The sequence below is a fragment of the Polyergus mexicanus genome, unplaced genomic scaffold (genome assembly GCF_030449975.1).
Source record: "Polyergus mexicanus isolate NDT 795.1 unplaced genomic scaffold, iyPolMexi1.0 SCAF_8, whole genome shotgun sequence".
NCBI lineage: Eukaryota > Metazoa > Arthropoda > Insecta > Hymenoptera > Formicidae > Polyergus > Polyergus mexicanus.
This window is the reverse complement of record NW_027223328.1, coordinates 2,007,682-2,031,535: the sequence shown is the minus strand read 5'-3', so window position 1 is coordinate 2,031,535 and position 23,854 is coordinate 2,007,682. Positions and strand designations below refer to the sequence as shown.

Below are 23,854 nucleotides of genomic sequence, written 5' to 3'. Positions count from 1 at the left end.
AGCAGTTCAGCTCGAAAATACCGGGTAGCCGCGACTACGATCGCCGCTGTGACCTGTCGGTAGTAGAATTCAAGCCCTACAAAATTGTTGGCATTGAGTTCTATGAAGACAGTGCGTGTTCCATCCATTCTATTCCCCAGAGAAAAGTTAGAAGAAACAAAAAACAATTGAATCATTGAATAGTGCCTACACCTGGCGCGCACGATATGTTTTCCGAGATAATCAACATGTTGCTAGAAAGCAAAACAAAAATATAAATGCAATTTAATAAATTTGGAATATATCTCGAAATTTTAAAACGAAGGAATGAGAAAATTATTTCGGTCATATTTAGAAATATTTTAATCTTGTCCTCTCTCTCTTTCTATATATATATGCATATGTAATTATTCGATAGATTTTTAAATGTAGATAAAAGAGTAAGAAAATTCTTTTTTGAAATAAAGTAAATTATTAAGTATCTATTTTGCAACGTATCAATTAAACAATCAACATTTAATTTTGACAATGATATTCTTCAGCAATTATTTATTTTAAATTTTTCATTAAGAAAACTTATATTTTCACAAGAAAATGTAATAATCGTGAAGCTCTAGAAATATGAAGGCTATAACGGGAATGATATGCCGTGTTCACGCTCACGTATATCTGTTTTCATTGTATACGTTACTTTCTGCGGATGATCGCGGTACCACAAATCCTACTGCTTACTCTAATACGAAAGCGCAATAGCGCATAAATAGCTCCGGTCTCAGACATAGTCCTCTTACTGACCCCGCTCATCTCTATCCCGCTAGTAGGATCCGAGTATACCGTCTGCGGTAACTGCCGCCCGTAGTTCCGGGATTCCTTATGTAAATGGTTATCACAATAGCTGCAAAACGAGAGCAGAAGGAACAAGACGGAGAGAAAGAAAAGCGGGGTCGGCTGTGTGGGAGTTGGGCGAAGTGATAGGGAGCGGGGGAGGAGGAGGGGATGGCCGATAAGAACTCTTCGCCGAGCTTTTCCAAGTCGTCCGCCTACCATGAGAAGTACGGTGCTGCTATCGCAAACTCGGTGTAAAGAGTGCAGTTAAACTTTATTGGCTACAGTAATAGTAAAGCGGGACAACGGAGCTACGGTTCTGCGAAAAGATTCGCCCCATAAGAAGTAGCGCGACAAGCGAGACGTGTCGGGGCAAAATCTCGAAACGAACGCTCCCTATCTTAACGGACTCGCCTAAGTCACGTTCGGACCTTGAAATTCATATAAATGTCGAGGCTGATTCGAGTACGCGGTCTCGAAAATGTGCGGTGAGATACCGCATGTGAGAAAAAATGTGAATTGTAAAAGGAAAGAAGGAATTATCGTTCGTTCTACTTTTCATCTATTGCCAATTTGTAATTAACTTTTCTCTGGGAAAAATTTGTTTAATCAACAGTAATATCGTATATTATTTTATATTCAATTTTCTGCTAAAAATCAAGGAAAAACTCTGTTAAATAATATTGCCTGGAATAAAATAAAAATAAATGTTGTTTTCTTTTTTTCGTATCGATAAAACTTAATTTAAAATAAAAATTACTTAAAAAAATGCAATTTTAATGATTTATCACGCATAAAGCTATAATTATGCTTTTTTGTACATAATCACCGCGCTGCCGTTTCAACTTGCATAGAGATGCAGAAGTGTAACGTGCAATTTTGTATAAAGCACAATACGTTACGTTAGCTTAATTACTTGTGTCTAAAGCTAAAGTATAATTAACCGCGGATACCGTACGTGCGCAATGAAATGTTAGCTTGCCGGTAAAATCGAATTTCGCCGAATACGTTCACGCGGATGCAACAATGAAAATGGTGAACGAACTAATTGGCTACGTATCCGCGATTAAATAAAATGTATACCGCGGTAATAGCCAATAACACGTTTTCCTCGCACATTTCATCGAACGAGTATATTTTCTACAAATAAAAGACAAGCATTTTTCTCTATGAACGCGAATGCAATTTCGCGCGAATGCAATTCCGTGGCAATACCGGCGACCTTTGGCGTTCGGTGGGATTACCGGGTGTTGAGAGAGCAACTATTTGCAGTTTGACCAGACGAGTGACCATTTCAATTAACATTATTCGCACATCTTCCGCGTCGAAAATTCTGCCGACCGGTTTCAGATTGAAGGGGTTGAAAAAGAACATTAAATCTGGCTACATCATGTACACAGATTAAAAAAAGGAATTTATAAAACTCGAAAACATTGGATATATCCATAAGAAGAATTATGAAGCTAAAAGAATTCTGAGAATGCCAAATTTTACTGCAGTTTATGTCATGTTTCTCTTCATGATAACGTATCTCTCATTATAAAAAGATGATTACATCACAGTTTAAAACTCACGGTCTTTATTAAGCCGTAATATTAATTATACAAACTTTGAGAAATGTACGTATAATCAATGTACTACAACGCTGCACGTCATGACACAAGATATTTTATGAATTTATATTCGCGCATTGAGGCGAATAACGAAAAAAATGTTTAATTATTATATACAGCGTAGTAAGCGATTTAATAATCTCGTCAGCTATATCGCTATTACGATCAAAATTGAGCTTTCTTTTTCACATATATTGAGCGTGCATTTTGCGCGAAAATAAGGATAGATATTAAAAAATAAATATTCAATAAAACTTTGATAAACGCCAGAAAAAAATTTATAAGATCTATAAAACACACATTTCATAATGTGGACAAGTTACGCGGTTAACTTGTTCAGCTAAGCATAAATTTTCCAATGTTGATTCATCGATTGGACACGTTTCCGATTTATGGTCGATAAACACGGGCGGGCGAGAAGTATAGCATGGAAGCAGATACACGGGGGCCATCGTGCAGTGATTGCAGGTGCATCTGTCGAATCTGCATGGATTGGAACAAACTCATTCGACAAACGTATTCCATTCCCCGTAGCAGGCATAAAAATTCATAAAGAGCGCGACTCTACATTATTCAGGTTGACTCTGATATCAAGCTGGTGACGGGAACGAATAAGAGAAGGATCGTTATAATTTCATCGGGGTCACGGTATTCGTATGGCATATCGATATGTTTTTTTCCACGTGATACATCGTGCGACTTCTCGCGTCTTTCCTTCCATTTCGACGATACTATTCTCGCGACTTTCATCGATTCGCGACATTAGATTTCGCTTAATATCGGTGTATTATTCAGGCAATCGATACAGGTGGAACCAGTCGGCAACGCAACATATAGACGAAACGTATAAATTTGTGCACAAATAACGGTATTTAATATGTTTGGAGATGGCGTGGATTCAAATGCAAATATCGCCTTAAGCGTGGCTTTGCGCGCCAACAGTTACAAATTACCTCGGTGTTTTGAGGCCTTATGCGGCATTGCAGCCAGAGTATAATTATATTTATTGCATTGGCTTATATCTATGTAAAATTGTATTTCACGACGTATGTTTATTATAATGCTCATCGTGTAATGCAAGAAATTAAATCGCGATAATTAATGACTATTTATATGCGCCCTGTCAGATTTCACTCGTGCTTCTTTCGGCATCCGTTCATTCATACATATGTAAAATTCATTTCTCTTGTTCATTCCTGGCAAATATTGGTCAAGTTGATACAATTTATTATCGCATGTGCACGAGTTCGTGTATATCGATGTGAAAATGCTCTAATTCCGGGATTCTATATATATTGGCATTTAAATAATAATCCAAAAATTTTTCTACAGTTCGACTATAGAATTACAAAAAAAATAATATAATAAGCTCATGAATAAACGACGTATTCCAATAATTATAATTTAATTTGGCTATTTATAGAATTTGATTTGATTACCTAAAAGCAACAAAATTTATGCATAATAAATCATTACTTAAAATGATTATAAATTTTGATTTCCATATTTTCGGGAGGACGTTAAAAAATTATTGTCACAACGTTTTCAATCAATTTTCTGCATGTGACAATGCAATGAAATTCACCGCACGTGTCGATTCGGCGAACATTTGACAAACGCGGACGGGACCGACTTTCTTCAAATAGTGGGGATACACTTACTAGTTTAGACACGCATCGCACGTGGAATTTCGAATTGCAAGTTGACGTGAAATCCGCCAGCGTGACGATATTTTCGCGAATATCCGTCCATTCGCCCAATCTGATAGCCAAAGTTTGTTGTCGCATCCGAGAATAAAGATCGCAATGCCCTTTCGCGAAGCGGGCGTGACGGACGAGAAAATTGTCATTGATTTTGTCGCCAACGTACATACGAGTGCGAACGTAGGGGCCGGATGTACGAGGGCACCTACGAGTCACGTTTTTTTTTGTCAAATTTCACCGTACGAGCGCGACCGATTGAAGGGTGTCTATAAAAGACCGACGATGTTCGGAAACTGGAAGAAAATCGGAATAAGATAGAGGATGTGGTGGCGATGCGCTATATCACAGAGAGGAGAAAAGAAAGAGAGGCCGGCAAGATGTGGTAGGATGCAAGATCGCGGCGAGTATCGGCGCCACTTGAAATTCGAGACGAGGAAGAGCAGGCGAGAACGCGCCGGAATTACATTTTGACGGCGTCGTTTGTCAGGAGTGGCCGAGATTATTAGATTTACGAGTGGCTGGCCTCGCGGAGCGTTCATCGAGAGACACAGGGTGAAAGAAAAAGATAACGATGTGTATGGACGGAAGAAAGGGATATATACGATAGAAGGAAGAGAAAGAGGAAACGAGCGCGAAGAAAAGGGGCGATATATAGGGCGAGCGAAGAGAAACGAGATACAGAAGAGAGGATGCGGAAAGGGAATCTAGCGGTTGGCCAAGCGGATAAGCCATTGAGGGATTTCTCTCTTGCCTTACTTTCCTCTATTGATGTCGATTCGAAGCTCCCGAGACGTAAAGCTCCTCTTTCTCGTGCGGTCTTCGGAAAACTACGCCCTCACCTCGCCCTTCTTATCGTAAGCGCTATAAGCGACGATGTTGCTGTATCCTTCGCGCGACGCGAAACATCCTACGCGATTTTACGATTCCGCAGATTTACCGATATGTCAGATTTGCGAATTTTTGCGATTTTATCGCGCCCTGGCCTGGTTATGTCGACGGGTCTTCCGCGCGGTAGGATAAAGCGCGCTGGATCGAGACACAACACGGGGTATTATCCGACGAACATTTCCCAGGTGTGTCGCGTCGTAATAAGAGAAGTCAAAATTGTATTTTTAACACGACGCTTTTTACGTGCAGTATTCGCGATCATAATACCGAACAAGATATAATCGTATAATATCGCACAATATACAATTTTCATAAGTGTTAGGCGGTCAATTAAATACACGATCGAGATGAGTCTAATAGTTTCATAAATATCGTATTAAATGCTGATGAAATCCATCATTTCGTATTTTATAATTTATATACGATAAAAAAAATTCGCTTCATTTATTTGCTCGCAATATAAAGTATGACTCTAAGAAAAACCAAAAAATTAAAAATCTCATTTTGATCCGAACAAATTCAAACCTCATTCAAGTTTACATAGTCTCTCATAAATATTCCTCGTAATCCGTTGATGCTTCGCGACCTCTCATCCACATATCATAGTTTTCTCGCGAATAAGTCTGCGAATAGAATTTTTCACGTTCAAAAGAAGAGAGAGAGAGTCTCGCCGGTGGACGGTGACACCATGGATCAACGATTTCAACTCCCGGCAGGGTTTGTCCACCGTCTATCCGTTTCCCCTCCTTCCTACGTACCCGTGGATTTTCTGAAAGCCACGAGGTTAGCTCGCGGTTATAATTCACGTCGTTTCGGGCCACGGTCGACGGCGGGGACGGACGTCCGCGTCGGAATACGGCTTCCGTTTACCGCGCGACACGAACGGAGAGAACGGACATCAGCGAAGGGGGCAGGGATGAATCGTCGTCGTGCGACGAGGGAGGGTTGGTTTACGGGGGAGGAACGAGAGCTCACGCGCAATCTTGCCGAGTATGTAATTTAGCCGGAGAAATGTGAAATTGCTTCGCGGAAACTTTTTCTCGCGCCATTAGTTTCAACCTTTCGCCCTTTCTCTCCGTCGACGATCCTTTTTTCTAATCCCTTCGCGACACCCCCACCCCCGTTTCAACGTTCGATAATGTCGGACGCTGGATCCAGCTGACCACGTGTCCTCCCGGATACATGTTAGTCCTCCGGTGTTGGCGTTCTTACCGAAGCGTATAACGAGTGTCCATACCATCCGAGTCTTTTCATCGAAGCGTGGAACAGGAGGGTGCAAGCGCGGCGACAGATACGACGATTGCAAGATGAACGAGGAGAGAACGAGAGAAAAAGGGAAACGCCGAAGAAAGTAGAGAAAGGGAGGAACTCCATCGGGGAGAGAACGTCCGACGGAGCGAAGAATTCTCTTTCGCGCCGCTCCTCGCTTTTCCCATGCGACGATAAGACAGCGCAATAAATATTCTCCTCCGCAGGTCTCTGTTTCTGGCGATCTCGCGCGCGAGATAGACGCGGAGTTTGGAGAAAATGGAGCTGCAACACAAAGCGGCGCGGAAGGAGCAGATGACCCGAATTGATTTCGTATCGCAGGCCGCTTTTCGCGTTGGCTAAAAGTTAAGTGACGGGTGCGCGCGCCGTATTTATATCTCATCTGGAGAGATCGTAGAAATTCAATTACACGCTCGAGCCGTCTCGTTAGTTGATTTCGCGGTACGATAAAGGAAAAGGAGAGTAAGGAAATACCGGCCCGAGACGATAAGTGAAGGAATTCGGGAAAATTTCTAGCTGCAATTTCTCTGATAAAGACGGAGGCGCGCTCTGGTACAGTGCAGACGGGATAACCTAAGGCAATACGCTAGCCAGAGCAAAATCATACTTTTCAAAATTGCTACAACTACCTCAACTATTTCGATTTGGTATAAAATAGCGTCCGACACTATTAAAACAATTTTAATAATCGCAAAAAGCGGTATTTTTTCTAGTCGACAGAGTTTTCAAATCATTAGGATGATTTTTTGTAAAAATTTTTTTACACATAATTTCATGAAATCCCAGTTTTAATACAAATACTAGAATTTTCAGCGATTAAATTCATCTTTGCGTACGACATGGAAAGAACGGTAAAGATTTTTATTTCATTTCATCCTCTGTAAAGTTGATAAAGCTGTTATAGGTAGAGATCGATTATTCGAGATTTGAAACATTATTTGTTAATGGTCAGTGTCCTTATCCTTGCGCAATAGTATAATGAATTAAGCCGTAAATACGAATAATCCTGATAATGCGGTGCTGTACATTATTGATATTACGACAATGAGTTTCACGCGCGCATGGGAAATACCATCGGCAAACGTGTTGCTTAGAGTTCGTATAATGAACGCAGTATTATGAAAGCAGTGCATATTATAACGAAGGATTTGCGGCGATTTTCTGATCTAAAGCGCTGTTTAATACAAATTGACTTTATTACTGCATTGATTGTAAACTTTAATCGACGCGATGCAATAATACAATTCGATATCAATGTAGCCAAATCTAATCGGCGATTAATATGTACAATCTAATAGAGCGTACACGTTAAAGTTGTTAATTCGAGATAAAAGATAAAATTCAATGGGATAAAAATTGAACTTTTTAAAATATTGCTCGTTCTATTTTTAACGTAAATATAAGTTTATAAAGATTTTTTTAGAATTGTTTTTACTATTTCATAAAAATATACACAACTATGTTGCAGATCCACACGCCGAAATGCGTGGGGACAAACAAATGTTCTCTATTAGGCTAATTACGTTAACGTAATTTGTTCACAGTCGAGAATTAAGTATCGCCCGCGTGCGATATATCTTAGCAAAAAGTTTTCGTTTCGTAATGACACAATTAAAGTTTAATGTAGCAACGTGCGTATCGTATTACGCGGATATCAAGGGTGGATGTCGTGACAGGCGAAAGATGAACAGGAGGTGTACGATAAAGGGGCGCTCACCGAGTGCAAGCTCAGCAAGAGGTATGTGTACATATAGGTACGCCCGTATGCATAGGTGGTGCTGTAAAGAGAACATGCGAGGATTAAAGTGGAAGGTTCGTTGAAAATTAACCGTGAACTCAATTAATCCTGAAAGAGAACGACGTCAAACTCACTCACTCTCTCTCTCTCTCTCTCTCTCTCTCTCTCTCTCTCTCTCTCGCGTGCATTAATGTAGGAACGTTCCTAAAAGAAAAAAAAAGCCGCGTCTTTTTTTTTAATCAATAGTTAACGCGACAAAAATTATATCTCTTAAATGGATAATGAATTACAGGCGGATAATATCGATTCTTGCCTCTCGCGGACAAAAGTGATGAAGAGTATGCATTATTCCTATCAACGATAGTTGATCCCGATCGCGTATTTAATGAATATTTGTCGATCATATTTATAATCGTCTTTTTCCCATGCGGTAAATTTTAAATAAAACATCGCGAGCGTGAATAAAATGATACGCAAATAAGTAGCTAATAATGCAATGCCGTTTCCTCGATTTCGAATAAACTTTATTTATTTATATTATATTTACTTTCTCTTGCAAACGTGATTTTTATTTCGAAACGAACCGTGATGCGTGTTGCGATAAAAGTTTAATGAAACGTGCAAGAGAAGATAACAAAGATGCAATATATTTTCCAGGTGATTTAAACATTAAAGCGCTGAATTGCAGGCAACTATATACCTACATATGTACATAGAATCGATAGTAACGAAACAGAGTTGTGGAAGCGTTTCTCATATTTTATTTGGAATCCCGCACTTATCGGGCTCGATTTACATGCCCGTACATTTTTAATGGAGGGCTATCGCTTTATAAATACAAAACTCTATATACGGGCGTGTTGCAATTCAAGGCGCGAATACTGCTGCTGTGCTTCGACGGCGGCCGCTATCGCAAAAGCAATATTTAAGCGATAAACACGAGCGAGAGGCAAAACGGCGGAGCGTAATAATGATCAGGAAATACGACAACCGTAGTATCGTTGTCGAAACGCACCTAATTCAGGTTTCGCGTACACTATGCGACGCCTAGATCGCTTATTATCTCATTAGAGAATCATTTCTAAATAAAATGTTTATCGATCAGTCCCTCTGGATAATCAGAATAAAACCAGTAAGAATGCTGTCCGTGAACATATAAAGGGCTAAAAAAAATTTTTTTTCTGTGATACTTTTTATGTTAATCGCATAGAAAATTGATACTGTACAAAGGGTATAGATTTTCGTGCATATAATTACGATTGCATTTTAGAATATTCATTATACTTCATTTTTCCCGAATTTCGATATTTTTCATTCATTCAAAGTCAATATATCTACATAATAAGTAAGATTATTCTCTCTACTTGTATTTTAATATATTAATAATATAATTGTAACAATTTTTAATAGTCCGCAAAAATTTGATAGAAACACATAATTCTTAAGAAATAATAAGATTGTTAATATTTATTAAAAATTAAAAAAAAAATCTTTTATTAAATAAATATTGCAGCAACAAAAATCGCTTTTCCTTTTAATTAAGATTCGAGTCTGGCTATTGTCCAGATAACGGCACATATTTGACCTGAGATAGTTTGTATGCATGACATTCTACAAGCGACGATACACCGTGTGTGAAACCGTTGTCTGCCGTCGATTGCTTGTTAATATCATCTGCCAGAAGATCAATGTTAACGACCATGCTCGTAATATATCGGATTCCCATTATAATCAAGGAGTAAGATCGACTACGGCATTGCATACGTCAACTACGTTGATTGATAAGACAGTCACGTAATGCCGCGTGATTATGTTCATCTGTCGCTGCCGGGGAAAATAAATGGATTCGAGTAATTGAACGGTAATATATTAGCGTGAGTACAACGAAAAGCGGTAGAAACGTATATAAAAGAATTACATTACATAAAGCATCACTTTATTGTCGTACGCTATACAATATTAAATTAGCGTAAAAGTCAACACTTTAAAAGCGAATTTAATTAGAGCGAAAAGAGCAACCCCGCATATTTAATTCTCGAGGCACTTGGCGTACATGGTACTAAATTTGAACTCGAGGACAACGTTATGTACGGCGTAAATTCAATCTCAACAGGATGTCTCGTCCCGAATTTTTCGATGGAGACAGCGGCGACGTACGGTCGTGTGCGGTTCTTTGATGGCAAAAGGGAGAGCAATCCCTCTTTTGGCGGACGCCGGTGGAGTCCGCGAGTGTAGCGGCAGTTCGTTAAGCTTGCGGCCGCCTCTGAATGAAGGTAATGGAGTGGGCTGGGGCCGGGGCCGGGGCCGGGTCGGTAATCTAAATTTCTCATGTCGCGTGTAGCTTAGCGACACGGCGCATCGCACGTTGTCCTAAAGAAAACGCGATCGTCGACGAGGGATAACTCTTGCCCGCGCGATTCGACCGCTTGCAACCGTGATAAAAATTCACGCGGGTCGGCCATCATGCGACCGACACGCACCGCGTATCTTTATGGTGGCCCATAAAGCTGCGTAATTGTGAAATATTGCCAGGAACGGCGACGAGGCAAAAAGGAAGGAAGCAACGAGACACGACGCGAGCCGGTAGGCGAAAACGGAAGACGAAGGAAAAGACGCGCGACTCTTCTTGGGTAGAAACGACGGTCTATACAACAATTTTTCCTATCGATCCTTTCGCGCAAAAAAAGCTCGAATAAATCAAACTATAATTTATAATGCGAGATCGGCATGGCTGGAGGAAAATGAAAAGGTAAGGGAACAATTAGAAGAACCGCACGTGTAGGGATAAACGAAGCTCACGTCAGAGAGAAAGCGCGTCGGCGCGCTCGTTTACGTGAGTTCCCCTTTAACAAGTCGCACACGCGGTGGCGGACAACAGCCCGCTGCTGAATTATTACATCTGTTACCGCGCTTGTTGTTGCATCGCGTCGCGCACGCGGGAGATATCCCCCGTAATCATTGAGGCGAACGTGCCTCTCGATCGTCGAGAGACGGGGAACGGTGTCGGGAAAACCGAGGAGATAACGGGGAGAAATTGGTTCGTCAGCGCGACGGCGCGACGAGCCATTAGATCGAGCGACGGGATTTTGCGCCGGTTCTCTCGAGCGAAGATAATCATCGCTGATATTGCGTGGTATAAAGTGGTGATAATATGATTCATGCATCGCTAAGAATGTAATCGTAAATTCTCCTGCTCGAAGGAAGGCTATCTTCATACATCTGATCGTATAGATCCAAATTAACAGCTATTAATAATTATTGATGATTAAAAACGCAAAAATAAAAGAAAAAATATATATATAATACAGAAAGAGAGGAAGAGAGAGAGAGAGAGAGAGAGAGAGAGAGAGAGAGAGAGAGAGAGAGAGAAAATTGAACGATCTGATTTGCAAATTATTCAGTAAAATGTTATATTTTTTTCTGAGCTCGATGATAAAATTCGTTGTCGGTTCAGATATCTTTCTGCTTTTAAATTAAAGCTAAAACGATTATTCTACAGAGATCTAGCCGTTCTCTTATCGAGCTAAGGGCGCTATTATTACACGCTCAATCGGATATCATAGAAACATGCTTTCGATTCTGCTATCGATCCTTTCTATCTCTTTCATTCGAAAGCTACTTATGTTACATTTTCCTCGAGAAACGATTATAGTCACTGCCATTGATGAAAATGCGCAAATCAAACTTCCGGCTGGATTAAGATCACGCGTATATTTCCTGGCTCCTGCATATTTGCTGGCAAACTTTATCAAGGTGAATATATTTTCACTACATAATACATTTTATACAAGTTTTTCCATCACGATTGCTAGAGAAAAATACGGTATAATAAATTTAGCATTGATCGAGTATCTAGAATAAAAAAATTAAAGGTAACAACTTATAATCAAGATATTTATTTCTTTTCAATTATTTTGATAATAATCTTTTTCTTGTTTCTACGAGTAATTTTATCGATTTTTGCATTCTTAAAATATTTTATTAGGGAATATAGAATATGTTTTATATGAAATATCTTTTTTTGAAATTACTTTTCGTTTATTCATATGTATAAAAATATATATGTAATTTTATTTTAGAGTCTTTTTTCGAATTTTCAAATTAGACATTCACAAGGATTAAACTAATATAGGCGAAGTGGATACGTCGATTTATATGTGGCCACATCGCATTACGCTGATGCGTTTTATCAATATTTTGCCTCGCGTTTACACCTTGAGCTGTTATATTATTGCGCGCAGGACCCTAAGCTCGTTCAACCTTCGTTTTGACGTGCCGTGTTCGTGATCAGACGGTGAATAGGAGAGTCAGTACCGCCGTGCGGATGAAGTCGTAAGCCGGCGGTCGTGTGATTCGACGACCAGGTGGGATTAGAATCCAGAAACTGCTCGTCGAACCGGCGCACTCGCTGGAATTCGCGAGAATACGAGAGACGGGGTGAAACTACCGACGATTTTCGTTCAAAGCGGGGAAGGTCTTTCGTTGCGGAAAAGGAAAATGTACGATCGGGACCAATTCCGTCGCACTCGTACCGACATTACGCATACACTTTTCCTCGCTCCGTCCACGATTAACGTGTTATTCAAAAATATTCTTGTGTCATGTTACGATAGTTGTACGCACGAATATATATATATTTAATGGTTTTATAAAAAATTGTATTATTAGGCTAAATAATATCGTTGAGATTTTATATATTTTCATAGTCTGACAGTGTCTGAAACTACTGTCAATTGATAGAAACAAAGTTAATACAGCCATATAATTCGAATTCTAAAATAGTCAGCGAAGTATACGGTATATCGCTTATAGTTTCGAAACACAGAATGACATTGATCATTCTCGCGATCAGATATAATATTATAGATTTTATTCGTGGTAATGCAATTTTAATTAGATAATTTTAATGGAAATATCGCGCAAGAAAATTTAAAGGGAGGCTCTAGAGATTCTCGCCTGATATTTTGTCCGGAGCGAAACGTTGCCGCGGCCTTTTCCGATACGCGTTACCGCTTTCACTGGGAACGGAATAATTTATGTAAACCACGATTCGTTTGCGAGGGTACGGTGGTTAGTACCGCTTTCACGTATTCCCAACCCGGTTTGCATTGGTGGTCGCAGCTCAAAAGAGCGCAGGTGCAAACTCGTAGAGTTTCGTCGGCGTGACGTAGGTGTCCCCTACGGTTAACTAAGCTATCCGACTGTTTCTCTCCTGTTGATTCAAAATCATCGAACGACCGATGAATAGGTAAGGTGCCTATTTTCATCTATCGATACTGATCAATGTTGACCGATCACAATCTTGCATTGTCCATCGACAAATGTTTCGAATTGTTGCAGATAAAAATAGTAAGCAACACCTAAAAAATACGTTACTTTAGAAATAGATGTTAAAGGTAACTCGTTGTAACAAGCATAGCAATGTAATTAATTCTTTCGCGATAATGCTATTTTAATTAATCTTCCTCTTCAGGATTACGTACGCCGCGTTCGGATTAATGCAAGAAGGGAGTAGGGTTTGCAAGATTCAACGTGATACAATTACCATAATTATGTCAGAAAACTTTACGAATTAATGTTTTTGCAATTCATTATATTTTTGCGCGATCTACTCTAAATCGCGAACCGTCTCATGGTGAATTTATGATCGTAATTATATAAATAAAAACTATAACAGAATAAGATTTCCGCTATAGCAATCGATTCTGCAATCAAATGATTAAATTCGGTTAATAAAATTATCGCGTTTCGATACAAACCAGCAAAACTAATATAAAAACAAACAGTAAGTTAATAAAGTCTCTTGCACGCTGTGTGTTCTGTTATAATAATATTTATTATTGATACGTAATTACATTACACGTTATATAAAAATATATGAAAAATGTCATTTTCGAGATATAATTTGTGATTACGTTAAGATTTATCATAGTTTTATAGTCATTGCAACTATATTCTCTCTCTTTATTAAAATAAACTCAATCTGATTTGAAATTAAGAAATTAATTGTAATCTTAATTTTCTATAAAGTTTAGTTTGCAAAAAGCTCTTCTTTTTGAATTGCTTATAACACGAAAATTATTGATGCCTCGACATTTTCGCTGAGGAAAGATTGCCTCCAAATGATCTCGAGAATCTGCCATTAGCAGGTAGTGCAGGTAATTTTGGAACACCCTGTATATCTCTATATTCGTATTAAATATATATTAATACAAGTATAAACAAACATATAGATAAAAATTTGTCAACTATAAAATTATGCGATCAACTTTGTAATTAAATATAATATACATAAAAAAGTGTATTATTTTATTCTAACGCGAACATGAAACCATTTTCAACGAAGCAATTTCGATTATCGCTTTCTATCGATTACCGCCGTTGAACGTCTATCGTAATCGTTTTCCATCGCTCTCGACTACTATCCCTATTGCCCTACGTGTCTGAAGCCCTTTGCCGCTCATTCAATTCGATCGTTGGTCAGTTCCGCGGGGCGTTTCGCGCAGCGTGAAACCGGAGAATCAAAGTGAGCTTTGCACGGTTAACCCGTAATCAGTGCTCGACCCGCGCCTCGACAAGAGTCGATTCGCGAATTTCCTCGCGGCCATCGATACGGCCGTCCGAATAGTTGCCGGTAATTCAGTAACGTCCGGCGATCACGAATTATATGCGTTTTATCGCGCCGCTTCGAGCGATGTACGACACACGTGCGATGCACGCGTGCAATCTCTCGCGATTCAGCCCGCGCTCGCCAAATACGTTGTTTCATATCGTTAGACGGACGGCGCGAAACAAAACTGCGGAATCTCTCCCAAGTGTGGCACGATGATACTACTCGATAACGCGACACGATCGCGGTTTCGCGGTTTAGAAAAAAAACTTCACCGCGAGAATAATCGACTCGCGTCACATCTCGCGGTTTTCCCTTGTTCCTTTTTTCGCGCATCTTCTCCTTTTTTTTTCGATTTATTTCCGTAGCATGCGAATGTCTTGTGGCTGAAACACGTGTGCTGATAAATCACGGAAAAATTGTAGTTAAATGACCATTTAGTAACCCGTTTCCTTAATAGCTCCTCGTCCCTCGATATAGTTACATCGTCGTTCTTCCCCGTGAAAATAAAATATATTCCGGTACATTCCTTTCTTCGCGCGACGACGTGCAAATATAGGGAACGTGATAATCGCGCGCTTTATAGCTCAGTAAGACAGCACGGGGTGTCGGATTATAATTGAGAGAATCCAATACACGGGATCTCTAGCGATATCGCCAAGAGGTGTGCGTAATACGTAATGGATACAATATAGTGTGTTCAAATATGTTCGTACAGTTAATGAAGCCGATATTATACAGATGGAAGATCTCCGCGCGTGAGTAGCGGTTATTACATAAAGAGGGTGGGAATGAGAGCGGTAAAGCGAATCAAGATTAATAAAGGGCATATGATATAGGTAAGCTTAACGCACCATTCAAGTTCTTCAGATGAATGAATCTGCCCGAAGGTATCTCTCGCACTTATTCTTGCTCCGCTAAATGGCACAAGTTTTTTTAATGCTTTTAAAGAAGACCAATTATTCTCCTCCTCTTCTCTCCTCTCGGATTCTGAGTCTTACGACCGTTTCTAAATCCACGAAAGCTCCTAAGTAGATAGTTACATTAATATGATTATTCTTTCCTGTTCCAGTATAACGGTCGGCTTTCCGGCAACATATTTTATAACAGTAAGCTTCGCGCAATTTTCATTCTTTCCAATCTCTTTATATCCTTAATTTGTGCCGAGCAATAGTTGTCTCGATATTATTTATATTACGCTGATATTAGTTTTAATGGCACAAGATTAATATTTTTATTCTTACGGATCATCGCGAAAATAATTTCCGCAATTCAGAGTGGTTTCACAATTTACCCCGTTACGGGTAGCCCCGTACACGGATAATGTGGGGCTGTCATCGCTGAAACACGCGTGACCGTAAATTCAAAGAAGGGCGGTACTTAAAAGGCCGCGCGTTGTTCGCTTCCCCGTTATTCACCCCCCTTCTGCCGCCCCCCCCTCTCCTCCCCTCCCCTCCCCTCCGACGGACGCTCGTTTTTGCACCGATGTAGGTAAGTAGTATGCAGAATACATCGCTTTCTCCCATTCCTAGTCAATGATGTGCAAATGTTGGAAGTGCAACTATGTAATTTCGATTATTCACAGTATACTTCGCCAAGATTCTTACACAAATTTATTTAAAGTATTCAGCTTAGATATATTGTGTAAGTATATTGTATTAAATATATATATATATATATATATATATTATTATTACAAAGAAGATATGACAAATTTAAATTTTTGCAATTTTGAAATGTTCATTTTATCCTTTATAATATAATTATGGGGATTAATTTTGTCAAAGATACAGTAATTTTTGTATACTATGATATATGTCTATTCATATTCTACGATATAATAGAAGGGAGAAAAGTTAATGAAATAAGTTAAAATGAATGGAAGTAAAGTAGAAGTAAAGGAACGATCGAGTTTCGTGTTCAATTTATCTTTGAAATATATTTATTCGCCTGATTTTTCGAGATATAAATGTAAATTCGTTATCAATCAATATAAGCGAATATAAAGAGAGATAAATTATGATGTATATTTTATACATGTTCACATGTATATAACTGGCTTTCTTTATTCCCATGCATACATTCATCACACGTATTCGATAAAACATTCAGATATGAATGATGCTTCTGTATTCTTGTAATTTGGTAAAGTACTTTATAAATGAATAGCTGATTCATTCATGACATGCTATTCAAACTTTAATAAACGTGCTCGTTGAGGACGAATTATCAAACATTTATGTGATCAGATAAAAGAGAAACGCAAGAAATGAAAACTGAAAAGAAGAAAAAGAAAAAACAAACGGTGCTATTCTACTATTCTTTTCATTACATATACTACTGTATATTAATTATTAGAAATCTAAAGACGCGGCGTCTTTTGTTTTACTTTTTGCATTTTTCCCAATTTTCTGTCTTATATTTTTTTTCCGCGTTCCTCTGTTTTTTATCATATTTTTTATCACTTCATTTAATTAAGCAGATTTAGCGTGGAATTTCATGAAATCAATGCTTTTCGTCGATCGATCCGACTCGCAAGTATCGTTAAGCGTATTGTACGTGGTGTAAGAAACAATAAGAGATAAACGCGTGCAATCTACACCGAAGGACAAAGGGCGAGGAACGCGAGAAGGAGAAAGGATCACCCATTGAACCTATGCCGCGACATCGGCAGATCGACTGTAATGGAAAGACGCGGGGGTGCGCGACGTAAAGTATGAAGATACCGTTGGAAGAGGGAATAAAAGCTAACCGCCATAAAGCCATTGATAGAGGTCGTTTGAGTCGGTCGTTAATGGCATGGAAAAATAGCGAAAGCCAGCTAACTTTGCGATATGGCTCGGCGCCGGTCGTGGCAGCTGCGCGTACCGGAAATACGTACACGTCGCACAACAAATAGAGAAAATACACAACGATACAATACCGTACGTGATCCTCACTTTTTTACAAATTTCTCGACGCGTCAGCTCTTTCGCTTTTTCTTTTTTCAACGTCTCTCTCTCTCTCTCTCTCTCTCTCTCTCTCTTTCTATCCCGGTGCGGGTGGTTGAACGTCATCACCAGAGGCAAACGACACGTATCGTTGCCGATGATTGCAAGGTAACGGTCGTCGCAACTCCGGTGGCGACGACGAGGGTGATTGTGATGGCGACGATGGTGTGTACGGCCAAGCGACTAAACTAGAATAGGTTAAAGAAATCGTAGACGTAACGGAGGGACGGAGGGAAACCTTGGAAAGCAACGACTACCGGCCACTGTGTACTCTCTTAACTGTTCGCCGAGCTTTCGAATGAGCCTCATTTCAGTTCATCACATGGACCGAGTGTGCACACTGTGCTCTCTCATTGGTAGAATGAGAGGGACAGTCATTGCTAGCGTCGAGTGTATATACAGAAATGGGAAAAAGCTGAGAAGAGGGAATTTTTTTCAAGCGAACAATGGTGGAGGTACTGTCACAGACACATCGGTCATTATAAAATAACAATCGATAGATAAGATGTGTGACAAAAACATCAATCGTATATATTGTCTTTTAGACTTTCTATATAACTTTCAAAATTAAAATCCACAATCTTCATATAATCTTCAGATATTAATCTTTTCTTTCAAGAAATTCTTATGAATAAAATCTTTACATCATATAAAATATTTATATTTTTAAAAAATTCATTTTTGTATATTTTCTGCAATAATAAAATAAGCTGAAAGAGAAAAATGACTATAAAAAGAAATATGTTTCGCAATATATTCTCGTATTTTCCGGGACCTAGAAAAACGAAAAGCTATAATATTAAAAGCCCAAAGCTTTTTATTCGACCAGAGATTTCACGATAATGAAAAAGCAAGGAAAGTAAAAATAACAAGAATTGTAGCAGTCAATAATAAAATATGATGATTATTTAAAACAAATGGGAAAGAAATATAAAAATAAACGCATCGAATATGAACCGTTTAAAATTAATTTCTATGTTAGATCATGTAATTAATATGATTGGGTTATTTAAAAAAAAAAAATAAATAATAAAAATCTCCCCTTCGTTTTAATAAAAAATATTTTCCCTTATAATTATAGTGAGAAATACGCGGCAATAAACCTGAGCGGCAAAATCGCCATATGTTACACACAACGTTCCGTGAATCTTGGCGGGATTACGGAAGCGGCCAACCCATCCGGTCATTGCGGCTTATGAAAATATTACAACTTTGTGCATTATGATTGCATAACGTTTACTCGAGCGGAGCGAATCTGCGAGCATAATTTCCGGCTATAATAATTAATAAGGCTCGCGCAGGACGAATATCCTTCTCTATATACGTGAAAGGAAAGGTTATCGGGCGGATCCCCATTCTACCGCAGGGCCTTCTCTCGATTCCATCGCTCTTGCCAATTTCCGCGGCTACTCCTCTCTAATTAGGAGATTAATTATAGCAGAAACATCAGGCGAGGATGTTTAATATTGCGCCCTAAGCGCGATCGTTCCATTTGTTTTCGTCCTCGATCCCGCACGGCGCTACTGAAAAACAAATCCCCTTATTTGAGCAAAACGAAGAGCTCTACTAATTACATTTTCCCGCACGAGAACGCGTTATTGTCATAAGAAATGTCAACGATCGTATGCCGAGCGATATTATTCCGAACCAATTTCCAGAGGATTTTATCCAGACTTTCTCTCTCGACGCTCGCATCGAGAGAGATCCCTGAGAGACATTATCGCAACGTACTACGTATACAGAACCGTAGTTATTCTAGGACCACCGACATATATATATATATATATATATATATATATATATATATATATATATATATATGTGTGTGTGTGTGTGTGTGTGTGTGTGTGTGTGTGTGTGTGTGTGTACGCGAAAGCGACATCATCGTCATTCGTCCAGACAGCCCACTCGATCACGTTTTGCTTTTCCCAACTGCATTCACACGTACAACACTTTGAATACTTACACACCAGCCGTTGCTCGATCGTATTTTTATTTCTGAGAATGAAATACGGATATACGTACATACACATTCTGTTTCGAATCACAGTAAAGAGAAAATATCGATTTAATAAGTTTCTAGCAAAGAATATTGCAGTTTCTCCGTTAAAAAAAAAAAAAAAAAAAAAAAAAAAAAAAAAAAAAAAACTTTTAAGAAATTTGCGTACGAAGAAACTAGCATAAAAGTCTGAATTTGTAACGCTATAAGATAAGATTATTTCAAATCATTGATAAAGAAAAGAAAATAATTAAAACATCTCATTTAAGTCTTCTTCATTCGTCGTTTTACGACACTGCTTGTATCAAAGTAATGGTTAAATATGGCGCCACGATTCGTCCGCTCTTTAAGTTTTTGTTAACGGGCGTACAACCAAGCATTTCTAACTTCTCGTTTCTCGCTCGTACTTAATTTGCAAGAGGGTTGGTTCGCCCGATACAATCGTACCTGTTATTCGTTCCACGCGCGGAGGTTTGCGAGTCTTCGCGAGGGAGAATTTACGGCATGTGCATAGCTCGGGCAAAACAAATGTACGTCGACGTTTTCATTCCCTCGCTACAAAACGTCAGCTTTACCACCATTTTTGGGTTGTCATGGCGAACTCGCATGCTTTCCTCGCATGCCAAAGAAAAATAATACGATCAATTATTTCGTCGGATTATTTTCAACGCGTCCGTCGGCGCAGATCAGTCTCATTTTTATTAAAAAAACATTCACGCGTTTGCTATATATTATATAATTGAAATAAAATATCGCGTGCAATAATTTGTGCATAATTATTTTCATATCTTCGAAAGATAAAAATTGTATATTATTAGTCTACTTCTTAGCATTTTTATGTAAACTTTGATAACGTAAAACACATTAATATACAAAAAGAATAATACATAAAATAATAATATCACTTTCGCAAGAAAAAAGAAAGGAAATCAAAGATCTATTAATAATCGCGTGCTTTTGCCGAACGATCAAAAATCAATTCGCTGCCGAAGCCGCATATGTTGCTCGTAAATTTGTATCTGATCGTCGAGAGCGATCACTTCAACCGTTTTTCAAACCAGTTCCATTCCACACGCACCGACGACGACCATCCGTTTAACGCACGATAAACTTCCTTCTTTCGACAAACATTCTTGCAAAAAATAAAAAAAAAATAAAAAAAAATTGTGAAAGACGAGCTCGCTACGCTAATTCACGTTAGCGTCGGTTCCGATGGCGTTGTCTGTCGACGAGGCACCGGCATACACGACATTTCAATCTGCAAGCGTCGAAAGCGGTTTATCGCTATTTTCTTTTTTTTTCACCTTTTTTTCACCTTTTTTTCAATAGCAGTTAACCGACGCGTGTACAGCGCGTTCTGCGCGAATACGTCCGGTAAAACGGTTATTCCCAGGTGAGCACGTGGCAGCTGATTGGCGATACAGGGAGGGAAGGAGAAGGGAACCGATCAGGCAGATTTGAACGGATGCGACGCAGATTGGTGAGACGCCAGCGATAAAGGGTATATATTGACGGTCTTCTTTTTTACGAAAATTGCCGAGAAGGAGCTTCCGCTATCGCTGTAATCCCCCGTCTCTGTGATGACTATGATTAATAGTGTCAACACGATACTAATATTTCTTTCTTCCGTGTACCGTTGGTTCGTTTGTCGACGCGACATCTCCCTCATTCTCCCTATATATCGCTCGATCGACTTTCCGGTTTTTCCTGCGGACCGAAAATAACAACTGGCAATAAGCCGCTTGTATGCGCGCGCGAGCTTTTTCACATATTAAACCGAACCACCCAAAGATATATCCGGTATCGACGCGGATGGAAGAAGTATGGTGATACTTGACGATGAGCGAGACGAATAAGAATCGCCATCGAAAACGCCGATACGTTTCGGCGATATGTTTCGGACAATGCGATATTGAGGCAGCCATGAATCATTAAACCGTGGCGTTATCAGAAGGTGCACGAGAGGATGAGTGGAAAACCGACGCGGGGTGTGAGGCAATGGGGGCAGAGATGGGACTAAATTGTCGAGAGTGGCAGTCGGGAAAGCTGGGCGGGGAGGAGGGAAAAGGGGGATGAGGAGTGTCTGCTACGCGGTTGGAATAAAACAATGCCCTTCCTCGAGAGATGCCGCCGTTTCACTGCTGTGTTGCTGCCGCTCCTGAGAAAAGAGAAAGAGGCGGAGTGGCTGCTTGAGACAGATAGTCCAGACTGATATGTATATATATTGGGGAACCACCTGCACTTAATAATTTAGAAGATTGGCGGCGTACGCACGATTCCACTTTCGAATTTCGCTTATGAAACGTAATCTGCTATCGTCGTTTCCTTAAAGTATTTAATAATTTTTTTACGATTACCAGAAATTTTCTCTTTCTCTCTCTTTACGTGTGAAATACTGATGATACACATATTTAATGAATCTACAAATATTTAATGAATTAATACAGATATATATATATATATATATATATATATATATATATATATATATATACATATACATATGAATATATTTTCTTTTTGAAAAGATGCTATTAAGTTCTAAACAAAACTGAATATTTTAATTATACCTAATTATATATTATTTATATGTAAATAATTGCGTAAAAAATATTTTGTAATCAGATAGAGATTATCGTGATATATGACGTAATTTATATGAGCCATAACTAATGCAATAAATAGGTTGGTATTATTACAGAGATAATGATGATACTATTTCATGATTACAGTGTTTCACGTATATATAATTCTGATGTGGTAAATATACTTTTAAATTCAGAAAATTACTTGTGATAATTACACAGTATAGAATTGCACGCGTACATGATTTTCACATTCGTATGTATCTCGCAATTAATTCATTACCATTCTCCAATCATTATCGTTTGTACTGCTTTATCCGTGAGATCATCAATAATGATCATCAATAATCATACGTTTTGTCGATAAATTATTTCAAGTCGTCAAAAATGTATGTTAAAAAGCTGTGAAAAATTTATTCCGTTGTAAATATATATAAATTTTATATAAATATATTTTACGAAAAAAATTATATATATGGAATAGAAAAAAAGAAATGGCAGAAAGAATATATATTTGAAATAGTTTCTCTCCTTCTCTCTTTTTCTTTCTCAAATACAAAATATTTTTAGACCATTCTCTCTCTTTTGATATTAAAGTCGCCGATATTAAATTTATAAGCCATTTAGAAATTATGACTTGTATAATATTGTGTAGAATATGTTCCATGAGGCATTTTATGTGATATATAATATCGATAATATTAATACGATAGAAACGGCTTGTGTCTGTACTTGCCAATTTATCGATTGACAGACGATTATGAAAATTCGATTGCAGAGATATTGTTACCGACATAAATATCAGTATTTTTGCCGGCATCGTTAAAATTCTTTTTTCGAATGTAAATATCTTTTTATTATTCTGATCGTCTTGCTTCAAGATGATCCGCTTGATACATGGATTTAATATTTCCTATAAATTTTCCAAAATCGTAACAATGTTCTATCTACGCAATATCTCTTCAATTCTTTCGTACTTGTAGTATGAATACGGCTAAAAAAGCAACGATAACGAGCTCGACAAGAACGATAACGACGACAACGACGACGGCGATGTCGTCGACGGTAATACCGGTAGGATTATTTCCGTGCTTAGAAACAACCGACGCTGATACTGACAATGCGAAAGGATTAATAGTTTCTTTCCTGCAACCGGTAGTAGCGAATACGAGAGACATTCGTGTCTTTACAGAATGATGCGAATCTTTCGAGTACGTATCCCGTGCATCGAGAAATGCGAGAGGGGTTTGGCTCGAAGTTTAACTTTAGTTATTTTCCTTCGTCTTGGCAGAGAAAAGTCCGCACTTGTGTCTCTTACGAAAAGGAGAAACAATGTCGATCGCGATGAATCCTGGCAAAGAAAGTGCGCTCAGCCTTGTTTCTTTTTAATACCGAGATATTGGCATAAGGACAAATGCGTGATGTGCTTGGTCCATGTGTCAATCGTGAAGAGATTCTCTCACCCTTTTATACAAAATCTCATTGCTTATATTTTAATAATAACACTAATATTATAAATTACTAATAAAAGAATATTAACTTTTCTGTTTAATGCATATGATATAAAGAAATATTATAATCGCTTACTTGTGATGCAGTAGATATAGAAGCAGATAGACAGATCAATAGAGTTCATCGTCGAAACAAACTTACCT

The 23,854-nt window shown here is 38.6% G+C and overlaps 1 protein-coding gene across 10 annotated transcripts in view; it reads right to left on the bottom strand.

Annotated features, from left to right (window-relative positions):
* The window catches only part of LOC138935722 (SAM and SH3 domain-containing protein 1), a 314,166-nt gene that overhangs the window by 148,488 nt on the left and 141,824 nt on the right, over positions 1-23,854 (bottom strand). Inside the window, exon 1 of one of the 10 annotated variants that reach the window (XM_070300517.1) lies at positions 23,787-23,806. The exons of the other annotated variants lie outside the window; for them this stretch is intronic. The gene's annotated coding sequence lies outside the window, so the exon portion shown is untranslated. Of the gene's footprint in view, positions 1-23,786; positions 23,807-23,854 lie in introns of those variants that run through there. 10 annotated transcript variants of the gene reach the window in all.